Source organism: Salvelinus sp. IW2-2015, linkage group LG19 (assembly GCF_002910315.2).
Source record: "Salvelinus sp. IW2-2015 linkage group LG19, ASM291031v2, whole genome shotgun sequence".
NCBI classification, from domain to species: Eukaryota; Metazoa; Chordata; class Actinopteri; order Salmoniformes; family Salmonidae; genus Salvelinus; species Salvelinus sp. IW2-2015.
The window spans coordinates 7,328,969-7,344,026 of NC_036859.1; the positions used below are offsets into that span (position 1 = coordinate 7,328,969).

Consider the following 15,058-nt stretch of genomic DNA (forward strand, 5'->3'; position numbering starts at 1 on the left):
ACTTCCTCCCTCCTCCTCCACCACCTTCCTCCCCCTCCAACCACCACCTTTCCTCCCTCCCTCCACCCTCACCTCTCCTCCATCCCCCCATCACCTTCCTCCCTCCATCTCCCCATCACCTTCTCTCCTAGGTTCACATTGCTATTCTCCCATGGTAATGCAGTAGACTTGGGTCAGATGAGTAGCTTCTACATTGGCCTGGGCACACGTATCAACTGTAACATCTTCTCCTACGACTACTCTGGCTATGGTGTCAGCACTGGCAAACCCTCAGAGAAGAACCTCTACGCTGACATAGACGCTGCCTGGCACGCTCTACGCTCCCGGTAAACAGCTGTTACACACACACACACACACACACAGCCACACCTGCTCGTCAACTAATCATCAAGACCTTTGATCAGCTGAATTAGGGGTCTTTCACACCGAATTTGTTTGGAGTGTTTTTTTCCAAACTCTGTTGCGTTTTCTCCTTTAATTTTGTTCGTTTGGACTGGTGTGAACACACTACCCGTACTCCGGAGCGCACAAAGCAACACACTGTGGTTTGCTCAAAAAGGGTGGTCTTGGTCCGTTTCAATTCATACCATGATGCGGTTCGCTGCAGGTGAACGCAGTCCGGACCGAACAAAGGAAAGGAAACAGAGTCGCACAGTATTATTGGTTGTTTCACTGCGAGCGTTTGATGAAATGCAGCCTGCAGCATCATAACTTGATATCTCTGAAACATTCTGTGAGTATATGTAGATTAGGGGAGACGGCGACTATACCGGGGATAGGCTATTGAATATAGCCTGTTCACGCCGCAGTTAGAGGGGCTTTTGCGCTGTTTCATCCCGCATGTTGTTGGAAGACCAAAGTGTAAGTAATATGAAGATTGGGTCTCACAAGTGATGGTTCAGGAAAAACATACAGCGCCTTTGGAAAGTATTCAGAGCCCTTGAGTCTTTCCAAATTTTGTTACGTTACAGCCTTATTCTAAAATGGATGAAAACATATATTAAAAATCCTAAGCAATCTACACACAATACCCCATAATGATGAAGCAAAAACACGTTTTTAGCAGAAATAGAAATACCTTATTTACATAAATATTCAGACCCTTCACTATGAGAATTGAAATTGAGCTCAGGTGCATCTTGTTTCCATTGATCATCCTTGAGATGTTTCTACAACTGGATTGGAGTCCACCTGTGGTAAATTCCCACAGTTGACAGTGCATGTCAGAGCAAAAACCAAGCCATGAGGTTGAAGGAATTGTCCGTAGAGCTCAGAGACAGGATTGTGTCGCGACACAGATCTTGGGAAGGGTACCAAAAAATGTCTGCAGGATTGAAGGTCCCCAAGAACACAGTGGCCTCCATCATTCTTAAATGGAAGAAGTTTAGAACCACCAAGACTCTTAATTGAGCTGGTCGCCCGACCAAACTGAGCAATTGGGGGAGAAGGGCCTTGGTCAGGGAGGTGACCAAGAACCCGATGGTCACTCTGACAGAGCTCCAGAGTTCCTCTGTGGAGATGGGAGAACCTTCCAGAAGGACAACCATCTCTGCAGCACTCCACGAATCGGGCCTTTATGGTAGAGTGGCCAGACGGAAACCACTCCTCAGTAAAAGGCACAACAGTCCGCTTGGAGTTTGCCAAAAGGCACTTAAAGTCTCTCAGACCATGAGAAACAAGATTCTCTGGTCTGATGAAACCAAGATTGAACTATTTGGCCTGAATGCCAAGCGTCACGTCTGGAGGAAACCTGGCACCATCTCTATGGTGAAGCATGGTGGTGGCAGCATCATGTTGTGGGGACATCTTTCAGTGGCAGGGACTGGGAGACTAGTCAGGATCGACTGAAAAATTAACGGAGCAAAGTACAGAGAGATCCTTGACGAACCTGCTCCAGAGCGCTCAGGACCTCAGACTGGGGCGAAGGTTCACCTTCCAACAGGACAACGACCCTAAGCACAGTCAAGACAAGGCAGGAGTGGCTTCGGGACAAGTCTCTGAATGTTCTTGATTTGCCCAGCCAGAGTCTGGATGAACCCAAACAAACATCTCAAAGAGATCTGAAAATAGCTGTGCAGCAACACTCCCCATCTAACCTGACAGAACTTGAGAGGATATGCGGAGAAGAATGAGAGAAACTCCCCAAATACAGGTGTGCCAAGCTTGTCGCGTCATACCTAAGACTCGAGGCTGTAATCACTGCCAAAGGTGGTTCAACAAAGTACTGAGTAATATTGATATTAGTTTTTTTCTACAACCTGTTTTTTGGTTTGTCATTATGGGGTATTGTGTGTAGATTGATGAGAAAAAATGTACGATGTAATCAATTTTAGAATAAGGCTGTAACCTAACAATGTGGAAAAAGTCAAGTGGTCTGAATATTTTCCAAAGGCACTGTAGATGGATTTAACGTGAGCGTTTTTGTCAAATAAACAAATGACTTGCATGGACATATGGTTTTGTTTAGGATTTTTTTGGGGAATTTGGCAATGTGAAATGAACTGGACCAAATGGGAGGCAAAAAATGCAATGTAACAAATAATCAAACTCTGAATCAAACTGTAGCTCAAAATTGTGTGAAACTTCCTTATATAGTGCTGGGCTGAGGCTGTACACACTAGGGCTGAGCCCATTTCGTCAACTGGTCGATTGTTTGGTCGATAGGCTGTTGGTCTGAGATTTGAGATTTCTTTCGTCGAGCAGTTGAAAAAATAAACACTTTTTTTCATGGTGTATAAGACAACTGTCTAATTCTCGTCTGCCTGAGTGGACTAATCCATTGTGGAGGCTGTGGGGATGGCACAGTCCATCACTCTAAGACGTGCTACTGAAGTTGTATATGGTTATATTACGTAAGAACAATGGTGCAACACAAAAAATTTATATAATTTTATTACAAATGCGCTTTCTTCCACGTTGGGTAGCGGTCGCTGTCCGCTGTTCTGAAACATCAGTGCGCTGTCGAATTGGCGCCTTTTCCTAGACCGTGTTGCTATGCGGATAATAGCGAAGTTACCCAGCATATGGGTGGGTGTTGAGAACGGTGCGGCGGAAGCAGCAGCAGAGTTAGGAGAAGAGTAAACAGCCCTTGACTTAATTGTCTAAGAACAGTGAGGAGAGGGGAAACCCCAACTTAATTAGGTCTGTAATCAACAGCCTAACTGTTAAATGTGCCTGGCTTTATAAATCATCCATATCTACAGAAGGAAGACAGATCCTGCTTCTGTTGCCTGTATGAGTGTTTGTTTTAATAGCCTACTGATCCCGTGAGCACCAAGCCTCACGCAACCACAAGATGTCGGATAAACAATTTCACAAATTTGGCTGTTTTTAGTCTTTGCTATGCTCTAATAAAGGCTTTGCACTTTTTTTTCATTAGAACAGCCTCTCTGGCATTACTTAATTTATTTAGCGTTGTTTACACTGTTCCAAATTGCCAGAAAAACAATATTTATAATAATGATATTTTCTTGATCACCTTATTGTTATTATTACTAGTATGATCATCATTATAATATTAAGTGATGTCATTATCATTAGTGGGCTTATTAGACCAGCCTTGTATACCCACCATCAAGGTGTAGACCTAAGAGCGCTTCCTGTTTAGGCTTAATACCATAACTTACTCAGGCCCATATTTCAATACTTATGTAGGCTACTGTGTCAATCATTCTTTCGTTCATGACATCACACAGCATACGAGTCATTCATGATTTGAAATGCAATCGAGCATATTTTTTTTTTAGGTTTCAAATTAAAATGACAAAGCGACCTTTGAATAATTAGTGTAAACAATAAATATATCGTTCCATGTCGGCGATTGCATTCACAAACGCATGTGTCTGTTTTTAGTCTTTGCTGTAATAAAGGCTTTCCCCCCCCAAAATAACCTTACAACACTCTCTGGTACGTTTTTCATTTATTTAGTGTATACATTGTTCTAAACGGTCCATAAATGATATTGTAATCTAACAGCACTTGTTTGGTACACATCTGACTTCCCCGTTACCTCCTGAGCAACCATACATTCCCCCTGTCCAAGTTTGTCATCTGAGTTTCTGAGCCCGCCACAATCAAATCAATTGTTGTCGGACTCCCTCTATTCATTCATCTGTGTGACTTAATTATTTTATTAAGCAGTGCGCTTAAAGCATCAGACGAGCATATAGTTGATTTGATTATAGGATGTGTCTWTATATGGAAAAATATACTTAAATTTTTCTTCGAACAATCCGATTGGTCGAAATAACAGATGACTCTCGGTCAACCAATATTATTTTTGTCGGGGACAGCCTTAGCAAGCACTGTGAATACCACAGCCAGGTCACCCGTGATACAGGTCAGTATTCGACATCCATCCATGTCTGAGGATGTTAAGAGATGACTTGGAAACTGGCCACTTCAAGTAGGTTTTGCTTGAGCATTGAGGAAGGGGATGGCGGATGGGCGTAAGCATCTGCATTTGATTCCAAATGTTGCAAGTTCGAATCCAGCGATAGAATCTTGTTAAAACCTACCTTAACCCTTACCTTAACCATTTGGAGTTAATGCTTAACCTTAACCCTGACGTTTAAAAAACATGGATGAACGTCTAATTCCGATGTCAGACTGTGAGAGCTTGTTGGAAAAACAAGTAGACCTATTTTGGTTCTCTCTGTATTTGTTTACTCATTTCTCTGTCTCTGTGCATGTGTGTGTCAGGTATGGCATCAGCCCAGAGAACATCATCCTGTATGGGCAGAGTATTGGCACGGTACCCACAGTGGACCTGGCGTCCAGGTTTGAGTGTGCTGCTGTGGTGCTCCACTCCCCTCTCACCTCTGGCATGAGGGTGGCCTTCCCTGACACCAAGAAGACCTACTGCTTTGATGCCTTCCCCAAGTAAGACACACATGCACACAAAAAAACCATTATAATGCTTAATTTAGATCCAGAACAAAATAAATTGTCATAAAGGCACACGTCTTTTGGATTAAATAGATATTTGGACTCCTCTCCCAAAATCCACATTACAAAACAATCATACACAAATGCAATCGCAGAAACAAGGACAAGGTCTCGTAGACTGCTTACTAACTGATTATAACCGATGTATTGCAGCATAGAGAAGGTGTCTAAGATCCCATCCCCGGTGCTGATCATCCACGGGACGGAGGACGAGGTGATCGACTTCTCCCACGGCCTGGCTCTGTTTGAGCGCTGTCCCAAGGCCGTGGAGCCACTTTGGGTGGAGGGGGCGGGACACAACGACATAGAGCTCTACAGCCAATACCTGGAGAGACTACGACGCTTCATCAACCAAGACCTGGCTGCAGCACACGCCTGAGAGAGGAGGAGAGGGTGTGTGTGTGTCTGTGTGTGTTTTAGCTCTGTGTGTGTGTCTGTAAGGAGCTATACAAAGTCATCAACCTACAGTACCTGAAGAGGAGCATCCAGTATGCTGTAAATCTGTGAGTGCGTTGAGAGTATGTGTGTTGACTCGTGGAAATGAATGACCTCTTGATCTGGACACGACTGTCCGACTTTGGGTACGTGTTCCTTGAGACTTCCTGAGGCTGAATATGTGTGCGCACCTACAAACTGTCTTCTCTGTGTACATACAAGTAACTGACGAAATAAAGGAAACATCAACAACGTGTCTTAATAGGGCTTGGGCCACCACGAGCCGCCAGAACAGCTTCAATGCGCCTTGGCCGAGATTCTACAAGTGTCTGGAACACACAACCACAACCCCTTTTTAAATGTGTTTTGTCCAATATAATAATATTTTTTTTTATCCCAGCCCCCGTCCCCGCAGGAGCCCTTTTATCTTTTGATAGGCCGTCATTGTAAATAAGGATTTGTTCTTAACTGACTTGCCTAGTTAAATTTTTAAAAACTATGCTTCTTTGAGACCCCTCTTTCAAAGTCACTGAGATCTCTTCTTGCTATGGTAGCCAAAATAATGGGCAACTGGGCATTCTTATACAACTCTAAGCACGATGGGATGTTAAATTGCTTAATTAACTCAGGAACCACACCTGTGTGGAAGCACCTGCTTTCAAAATACTTTGTATCCCTCATTTACTAAAGTGTTTCCTTTCTTTTGACAGTTACATTGAATGTATGAATGTATGTATGTATGTACAACTCAAGAGTTGAAGATGCTATCTGTATGGACCTGAGTTGACATCACTCCTCCCTGTGTCTACAGTGGACAGCTGTCTGTCTGCTTTTGTTTGTATTTCTCCCCGTCGCTCTTAAAAGAGACATCTCCCTCTCTGGTTTGCTGTCACCAACCCAGAGGGGGAGAACTGGCCTTTTTGAGAGTCATTTGAGAAATAATATTTTCTGAAATGGCAGTTATTTTCTGTCCGCTTGCTACGAAGTTAAAACAGACTCGCAGGAGAGAAGACTTTCTCATGTTATGAGGAAGTCTTCTCTCCTGTGAATTTGTGTTTTAACTTCTTAGTTTTAAGGTTATGATAACTGAGTGAGTGCAAGGAATGAAGATGTACTGCAGTATTAATCTTACTATTTGTTTGACTGTTGCCCGTCCGTATTATCCAATGTGTCTACGGGTAGTGGAGACTTAGATGAACATAGATTTGTAGTCACAAACACATCTGGAATCAGGCTAGAAAATACTAGCCAAAAAAATACCAAGTTTGTTTTTGTAAGGAGACCTCTCTGTCTGTCTTGATAGATTGCAAATGTGAATGAAGATCAATCAAGCCTATACAACAAAACAGGTTTGAGGGATCTTTGGAAAATCTCTTTAGTTTTCATTTTAGAAACAGTCTTCTCTGTAGCTCTTGAGAAGATGGTTCAGTTTACTGTTTTGAGGATGGAGAGAGCAGGACTGATGACCAATTGCAGTGGGTGATGTCCGCGAAGCCATCGAAACTGTCATTTTCTGTCAAAGTAACATGTTATTTCACGCGTCTTACATTTTACATCGTACATGTACGAAATGGTTGTTCGGTTTGCTGCTACTTATCTGTATCAAACACAGGACGACAGACCTTTTCTATTCCCGATGGTAAAGAAATTGTGTTATAGCGTCTTGTAAATATAACACTTTTACTGACTTTCTGAGATTTTGAAAGGATTACACAATCCTTAATTCACACTTATCCTCAATCTTTGCTCATGCATTTTCTCTCAAAGTAATAACATTTTATAGTGCAGAGCCACAGATAGACACAGAGTTGGGGCTTGATTCAAGCCTTATCACCGAGGTGGAGCGCTGTAGCGCGGCTGAAATGTGAAGGTCATTTCCCGATTTGAGCCGACATGCAGCGTTTACCGGGAATGCGGTCTCCGCAAGCGCAGGAACATTACTTGGACGTTTCTATCGCGCTGTAACGCAGGTCTCCAGCACTACGGATTGAGTCGAGCCATTACGCAAACTCTGTTTGACACGTYGAATCGTAAATAGGTTCCATAACATGGATGGAGCCAGCATGAATGGCAGTTTCATGAACTGATGGTGTGATATCTGTGGTGTATAGGAGCTCTTCTATGGTGACCGAATTATTCACGTCTGATCCAAGCCGTAAACGAGCTTCTCACTGTTAGTGTGGTGCAGGTTCCACCACATCAGTCCACAAACAACCAGACGGCACAAGCAAGCATGATAAGCAGGTCTTAAGTTCAGGACTATTGTACAAAGCATCCAAAGTGTAGTTAAATATAATATGTACATATGTGTCTATTTTAGTATTGTTGACTAACTGACCCCCCCCCCCCCCCCAGAAAGACCTGAAGCAAGGACTCTAGGAATGATCTAGTCATAGAATACTGCAGTTACTGTCTATAATAGTACCTCTCTATTGAAGGGACAAAGGCTAGTGTATGCTGAACAACACTACAGTCATCCTGGGTGAAAGTGGCACTTTGTAGGTGGGCTGTTTTTCCATGATCATTTTGAACAAGGATCTATTCCATTTTCACTGTATGCTGTGTGTCACCCAACCTAAGGTGGTGGAAGTTCCTCAGCCTCCTTTGCCAGGGTTCTAGGCTCACCGGGGTTCTAGACTTGCCAGGGTTCTAGGATGAGACTAGATCTGTTCCGTTTTTCATTATTGTACCCTAGGTGGTTCTTGCAAAAAAGGTGTCTGAATATAAGGGGGAATAATTCATACCGTGGTTCATTGAGACTTGAGACTGAATAGAGAATAGTCTCTCTTGACCTTGTGATAATGAAAGTGAGGTAGYGATACCTTGACGACTGTATGCATGTCTATTATTTGTGTTTTGCTGGGCAAATGTTTGGGTGGGGAATATAACTTTGTGTGTGATGCCAGAGGTCAAAGTAGAGCTCAAGGCATTGCACAATATAGTGCTTTTTAAACTGGGGTATTGATTGTTTTTTATTACTGAAACTAAAGTATTGATTTGAGTTTTGTGCTAGAGTTTGGATAGGGAAAATGCTGGGTGGGGTTAGAACATGTGGGAGTGGTTTATACATGGATATTGTACTTACCTATTCTATGTTTGTTATGATTTGTAATTTTATCTTTTCTTTTTTTGAAATTGAAAATATATAATGATGTTAACTAATGGGACTGAACCTTGACCTTTTTATTGACAATGGGGGGAAAAAAACAATAAAGAACAATTATGTACAAAAATATGAACCTACGTTGATCATTTGTTGAATCTAGGTTGTAAAAACAAATCACATAATTTGTGAATTRATGTAGTAATTACAGTGCATTGTTCATTAACAAGTACTAGACTGTTCTCTCTGCTGAGTGTGGAACCAACAGATTCTACCCCCAAGCCATACGTCTGCTAAATAGTTAGTGCCGGTAGCTGTTTGGGTAACTCTTTAACTATCTCCATTGACCCTTTTTGCACCAACTTTTTTTGACTCATCACATATGCTGCTGCTACTGTTTATCTATCCTGTTGCCTAGTCACTTTATTCCTAGTTATATGTACAGTTGAAGTCGGAGAGTTACATACACCTTAGCCAAACACATTTAAACCCAGTTTTTCACAATTCCTGACATTTAATCCTAGTAAAAATGCCCTGTTTTAGGTCAGTTAGGATCACCACTTTATTGTAAATCTTGATGGGAAAAACTCAACAATTTTATTTTAGATGCATGCCATCAAAGCCACCACACAACACTAAACAATACATAATTGCACTATAATGGTGACACTATAACTGAAACAGTTCATTCAGCCTCATTTACTGCCTTTAAAAAAAAAACATAGCTGATATGGCTGACTTGCTTAAACAAATGTGGTTTCTACTGGTGATTGAGATGTACAAACTATGGCATAAGGGAACGACGAGTGGATAAGAGGCAATCTGTCATTTCGATTAAGACAACGAGCGAGCTAGGACGGACGTAATCAATATAACTATTTGTTCAGCACTTTTGAAATGTACAGCGACAGAATTCAGAACATGGTCTGTTCTTACAGTATTCTCCCAGTACACCAAGTCAGAACCGTAGGATAAATAAAGAGGGCATATAAGCAGACAATGAAAGCTCTTTCAATATTCAATGATTGCATTTCTCTAAAACAGGCTATAGGCTAAGTTATGAGTGGGAAAAATATCAAATTATTAGGGTGAGGCACATGGGCTACTAACAGCTTACTACACAACATACAGTTAGTGTTACTTTCTTAGCTACAGTATACATATCTCCCTGGCATATTAAATAATTTATGCAGCAGYATACAATACATTTTTGGACTCACCTTGTTGTGCTGTGCTCACTTGAACAGGAAGGTGGCACGGTGGTCCTTCTTGTGGTAAAATATTCTCTGGCATTCTCTGGATTTATGGTGCTTTCAAGACAACTGGGAACTCTGAAAAAAACAAGGTCAAATCATCACGTCAGTGATCTTCAGATCGGAGCTCTAGAAAGAGGCCTGAGTTCCCGTCTTGGAATTCCGAGTTGGATAACCGTTCAAAACGTATTTACCCAGTCAGCTATTTTTTTATTGAGTTCCCAGCTTTCTTGAACTCACTGAAGTCTGAGATTTCCCAGTTCCGAGTTTCTAGTTGTTTTGAACACGGCAGAAGACATGCTGGATTGACAGCATGGACAATGTATTCAACCTTTTCTGGCCCATGGCATGTAAATGTTTATCCTTTTAAGCTTGGAAAAGCTTAAACCCAGACTTGAACCACACACCCAGTCCACTGAATAGCAGGCTAGTGATTGATTTGCAACACTTGCAGTTAGTCACTAATTCCTTCCAAACACTGAGCCAATCACGAAGCAACTAGAGAACATTACCAACCCCAATGCTCTGTATTTTCCACTGGCTGCCCCACCACCACAGAAAACATTGAGCTACGCTGAAACACCTGCATTTTGGAGCTGCCTTACTCAAGAAAACAAAAACTAGACCATGTTTGTATGCAGATTTATTAAGGGTTTTTCTTTATTTTTACTATTTTCTACATTGTAGAATATTAGTGAAGACATCAAAACTATGAAATAAGTAGTAACCAAGAAAGTGTTAAACAATATATTTCATATTTGAGATTCTTCAAAGTAGCCACCCTCTGCCTTGATGACAGCTTTGCACACTCTTGGCATTCTCTCAACCAGCTCCATCAGGTAGTCACCTGGAATGCATTTCAATTAACAGGTGTGCCTTCTTAAAAGTTAATTTGTGGAATTTTTTCCTTCTTAATGCATTTGAGCCAATCAGTTGTGTTGTGACAAGGTAGAGGTGTATACAGAAGATAGCCTTTATTGGTAAAAGACCAAGTCCATGTTATGGCAAGAACAGCTCAAATAAGCAAAGAGAAATGACAGTCCATCATTACTTTAAGACATAAAGGTCACTAAATATGGAACATTTCAAGAACTTTGAAAGTTTCTTCAAGTGCAGTCGCAAAAACCATCAAAAGCTATGATGAAACTGGCTCTCATGAGGACCGCCACAGGAAAGGAAGACCCAGAGTTACCTCTGCTGCAGAGGATAAGTTCATTAGAGTTACCAGCATCAAATTGCAGCCCCAAAAAATGCTTCACAGAGTTCAAGTAACAGACACATCTCAACATCAACTGTTCAAAGGAGACTGTGTGAATCAGGCCTTCATGGTCAAATTGTTGCAAAGAAACCACTATTAAAAGACACCAATAAAGAAGAGAATTGCTTGGCCAAGAAACATGAGCAATTGACATTATACCGGTGGAAATCTGTCCTTTTGTCTGTTGAGTCCAAATGTGAGATTTTTGGTTCCAACCGCCGTGTCTTTGTGAGACGAAGAGTAGGTGAACAGATGAACTCTGCATGTGTGGTTCCCACCGTGAAGCATGGAAGAGGAGATGTGATGGTGTGGGGATGCTTTGCTGGTAACACTATCTGTGATTTATTTAGAATTCAATGCACACTTAACCAGCATGGCTACCACAGCATTCTGCAGCAATACGCCATCCCATCTGGTTTGTGCTTATTGGGACTATCATTTGTTTTTCAACAGGACAATGACCCAAAACACACCTCCAGGCTGTGTAATGGCTATTTGACCAAGAAGGAGAATGATGGAGTGCTGCATCAGATGACCTGGCCTCCACAATCACCCGTATGCTTTGGGTCATTGTCCTGCTGGAAGGTGAACCTCTGTCCCAGTCTCAAATCTTTGGAAGACTGAAACAGGTTTCCCTCAAGAAATTCCCTGTATTTAGCTCCATCTATCATTCCATCAATTCTGACCAGTTTCCCAGTCCCTGCCGATGAAAAACATCCCCACAGCATGATGCTGCCACCACCATGCTTCACTGTGGGGATGGTGTTTTCAGGGTGATGAGTGGTGAGGGGTTTGCGCCAGCGTTTTCCTTGATGGGCAAAAAGCTCAATTTTAGTCTCATCTGACCAGAGTACCTTCTTCCATATGTTTGGGGAGTCTCCCACATGCCTTTTGGCGAACACCAAACGTGTTTGCTTATTTTCTTCTTTAAGCAATGTTTTTCTTCTGGCCACTCTCCCGTAAAGCCCAGCTCTGTGGAGTGTACGGCTTAAAGTGGTCCTAAGGACAGATACTCCAATCTCCACTTTGCAGCTCCTTCAGGGTTATCTTTGGTCTCTATGTTGTATCTATGATTAATGCCCTCCTTGCCTGGTCTGTGAGTTTTGGTGGGTGGCCCTCTCTTGGCAGGTTTGTTGTGGTGCCATAGTCTTTCCATTTTTAATAATGGATTTAATGGTGCTTCGTGGGATGTTCACACTTTCAGATATTTTTTTATAACCCATCCCTGATCTGTACTTCTCCACAACTTTGTCCTTGACCTGTTTGGAGAACTCCTTGGTATTCATGGTGCCGCCACTTGCTTAGTGGTGTTGCAGACTCTTTCAGAACAGGTGTATAAGTACTGAGATCATGTGACAGATCATGTCACACTTAGATTGCACACAGGTGGACTTTCACTAATTATGTAATGTATTTTTTATTTTATTTATTTCACCTTTATTTAACCAGGTAGGCAAGTTGAGAACACGTTCTCATTTACAATTGCGACCTGGCCAAGATAAAGCAAAGCAGTTCGACACATACAACAACACAGAGTTACACATGGAGTAAAACAAACATACAGTCAATAATACAGTAGATGAATAAGTCTATATACAATGTGAGCAAGTGAGGTGAGATAAGGGAGGTGAAGGCAAAAAAAGTCCATGGTGGCAAAGTAAATACAATATAGCTGTAACGGCTGTCGTAGTCGTTCTCCTCCTCAGACGAGGAGGAGCATGGATCGGACCAAGATGCGGATTGGTAAGTATTCATATTTTAATGGGAAAACAACAAACACTACAAAATACAACAACCAACAAACGTGACTAACCTGAAACAGTCCTGTGTGGCCCAAACACTGACACAGGAACAAACACCCACAAAACACAGGTGAAACCCAGGCTGCTAAAGTAGGCATTCTCAACAGGGACAACGATTGACCAGCTGTCTCTGATTGAGAATCATACCAGCCGAACACAAAATCCCAACATAGAAAATCAAACCTAGACCAACCCACCCAACTCACGCCCTGACCAACTAAAACAAATACAAAACAAAGGAAAACAGGTCAGGAACGTGACAATAGCAAGTAAAACACTGGAATGGTTGATTTGCAGTGGAAGAATGTCAAAGTAGAGATAGAAATAATGGGTGGCAAAGGAGCAAAATAAATAAATAAATACAGTAGGGAAAGAGGTAGTTGTTTTGGGCTAAATTATAGATGGGCTATGTACAGGTGCAGTAATCTATGAGCTGCTCTGACAGCTGGTGCTTAAGCTAGTGGGGAGATAAGTGTTTCCAGTTTCAGAGATTTTTGTAGTTCGTTCCAGTCATTGCGGCAGAGAACTGAAGAGGAGAGGCGGCCAAAGAGAGTTGGTTTTGGGGGTGACCAGAGAGATATACTTGCTGGAGCGCGGTGCTACAGGTGGGTGCTGCTATGCGGTGAACCAGCGAGCTGAGATAACGGGGGACTTTACCTAGCAGGGTCTTGTAGATGACCTGGAGCCAGTGGGTTTGGCGACGAGTATGAAGCGAGGCCAGCCAACGAGAGTGTACAGGTCGCAGTGGTGGTAGTATATGGTGGCTTTGGTGACAAAACGGATGGCACTGTGATAGACTGCAACAATTATGTAGTAGGGTATTGGAGCTATTTTGTAAATGACATCACCGAAGTCGAGGATTGGTAAGATGGTCAGTTTTACAAGGGATGTTTGCAGCATGAGTGAAGGATGCTTTGTTGCGGAATAGGAAGGCCAATTCTAGATTTAACTTTGGATTGGAGATGTTTGATGTGAGTCTGGAAGGAGAGTTTACAGTCTAACCAGACACCTAGGTATTTGTAGTTGTCCCTATATTCTAAGTCAGAGCCATCCAGAGTAGGGATGTTGGACAGGCGGGCAGGTGCAGGCAGCGATCGTTGAAGAGCATAAAATTTAGTTTTACTTGTATTTAAGAGCCAATTGGAGGCCACGAAGGAGAGTTGTATGGCATTGAAGTTCGCCTGAGAGGTAGTTAACGACAGTGTCCAAAGAAGGGCCAGAAGTATACAGAATGGTGTCGTCTGCGTAGAGGTGGATCAGAGACTCACCAGCAGCAAGAGTGACATCATTGATGTATACAGAGAAGAGAGTCGGTCCAAGAATTGAACCTGTGGCACCCCCATAGAGACTGCCAGAGGCCGGACAACAGACCCTCCGATTCTACAACACTGAACTCTATCAGAGAAGTAGTTGGTGAACCAGGCGAGGCAATCATTTGATGAAGGTAATTGTTTGCACCAGATCTTATTTATGGGCTTCATAGCAAAGGGGGTGAATACATATGCACGCACCGCTTGTCCTTTTAAAAAATTKTAGATTTTTTTTAAACAAGTTATTTTTTTCATTTCACATCACCAATTTGGACTGTTTTGTGTATGTCCATTACATGAAATCCATATAAAAGTCTATTTCAAATTTAAATTACAGGTTGTAATGCAACAAAATAGGACAAACACCAAGGGGGATGAATACTTTTGCAAGGTACTGTAGGCTACTGTTATAGATAGTAGGCTACATTGCGTAATGAAACAATCCCAAGTAAACTAGTGATTTGAAGGTGGACTGTGTAAYGTTTGTCGTCGGAATGAGACCAAGGTGCAGCGTGGTAGGCGTACATTCTTCTTTAATTGAAATGTACACCAAAAAACAATAAACAATACAACGCCCGAACAGCTTCGTCGTGCAAACTACATGCACTCAAAACAAAGACAAGATCCCACACTGAAGGACGGAAAAAGGACTGCCTAAGTATGATTCCCAATCAGAGACAACGATAGACAGCTGCCTCTGATTGGGAACCACACTCAGCCAAAAACAAAGAACTAGAAAACATAGAAATAAAGAAACTAGAATGCCCACCCTAGTCACACCCTGGCCTAACCAAAATAGAGAATAAAAAACTCTCTATGGCCAGGGCGTGACAGACTGTCTGTATTAGTTGGCATTAACCACTACATGATGGGTGTCCTTATACTGGGATGGTTGAGCTAACGTGCGCTAATGTGATTACCATGACAGTTGTAAGTAACAGCAAACTTTC

At 42.2% G+C, this 15,058-nt stretch overlaps 1 pseudogene; it reads left to right on the forward strand.

Moving 5' to 3' along the window:
- The window catches only part of LOC111979558 (alpha/beta hydrolase domain-containing protein 17A-like), a 36,802-nt pseudogene extending 28,181 nt beyond the window's left edge, over positions 1 to 8,621 (forward strand).
- Positions 8,622 to 15,058: the final 6,437 nt, after the last annotated feature.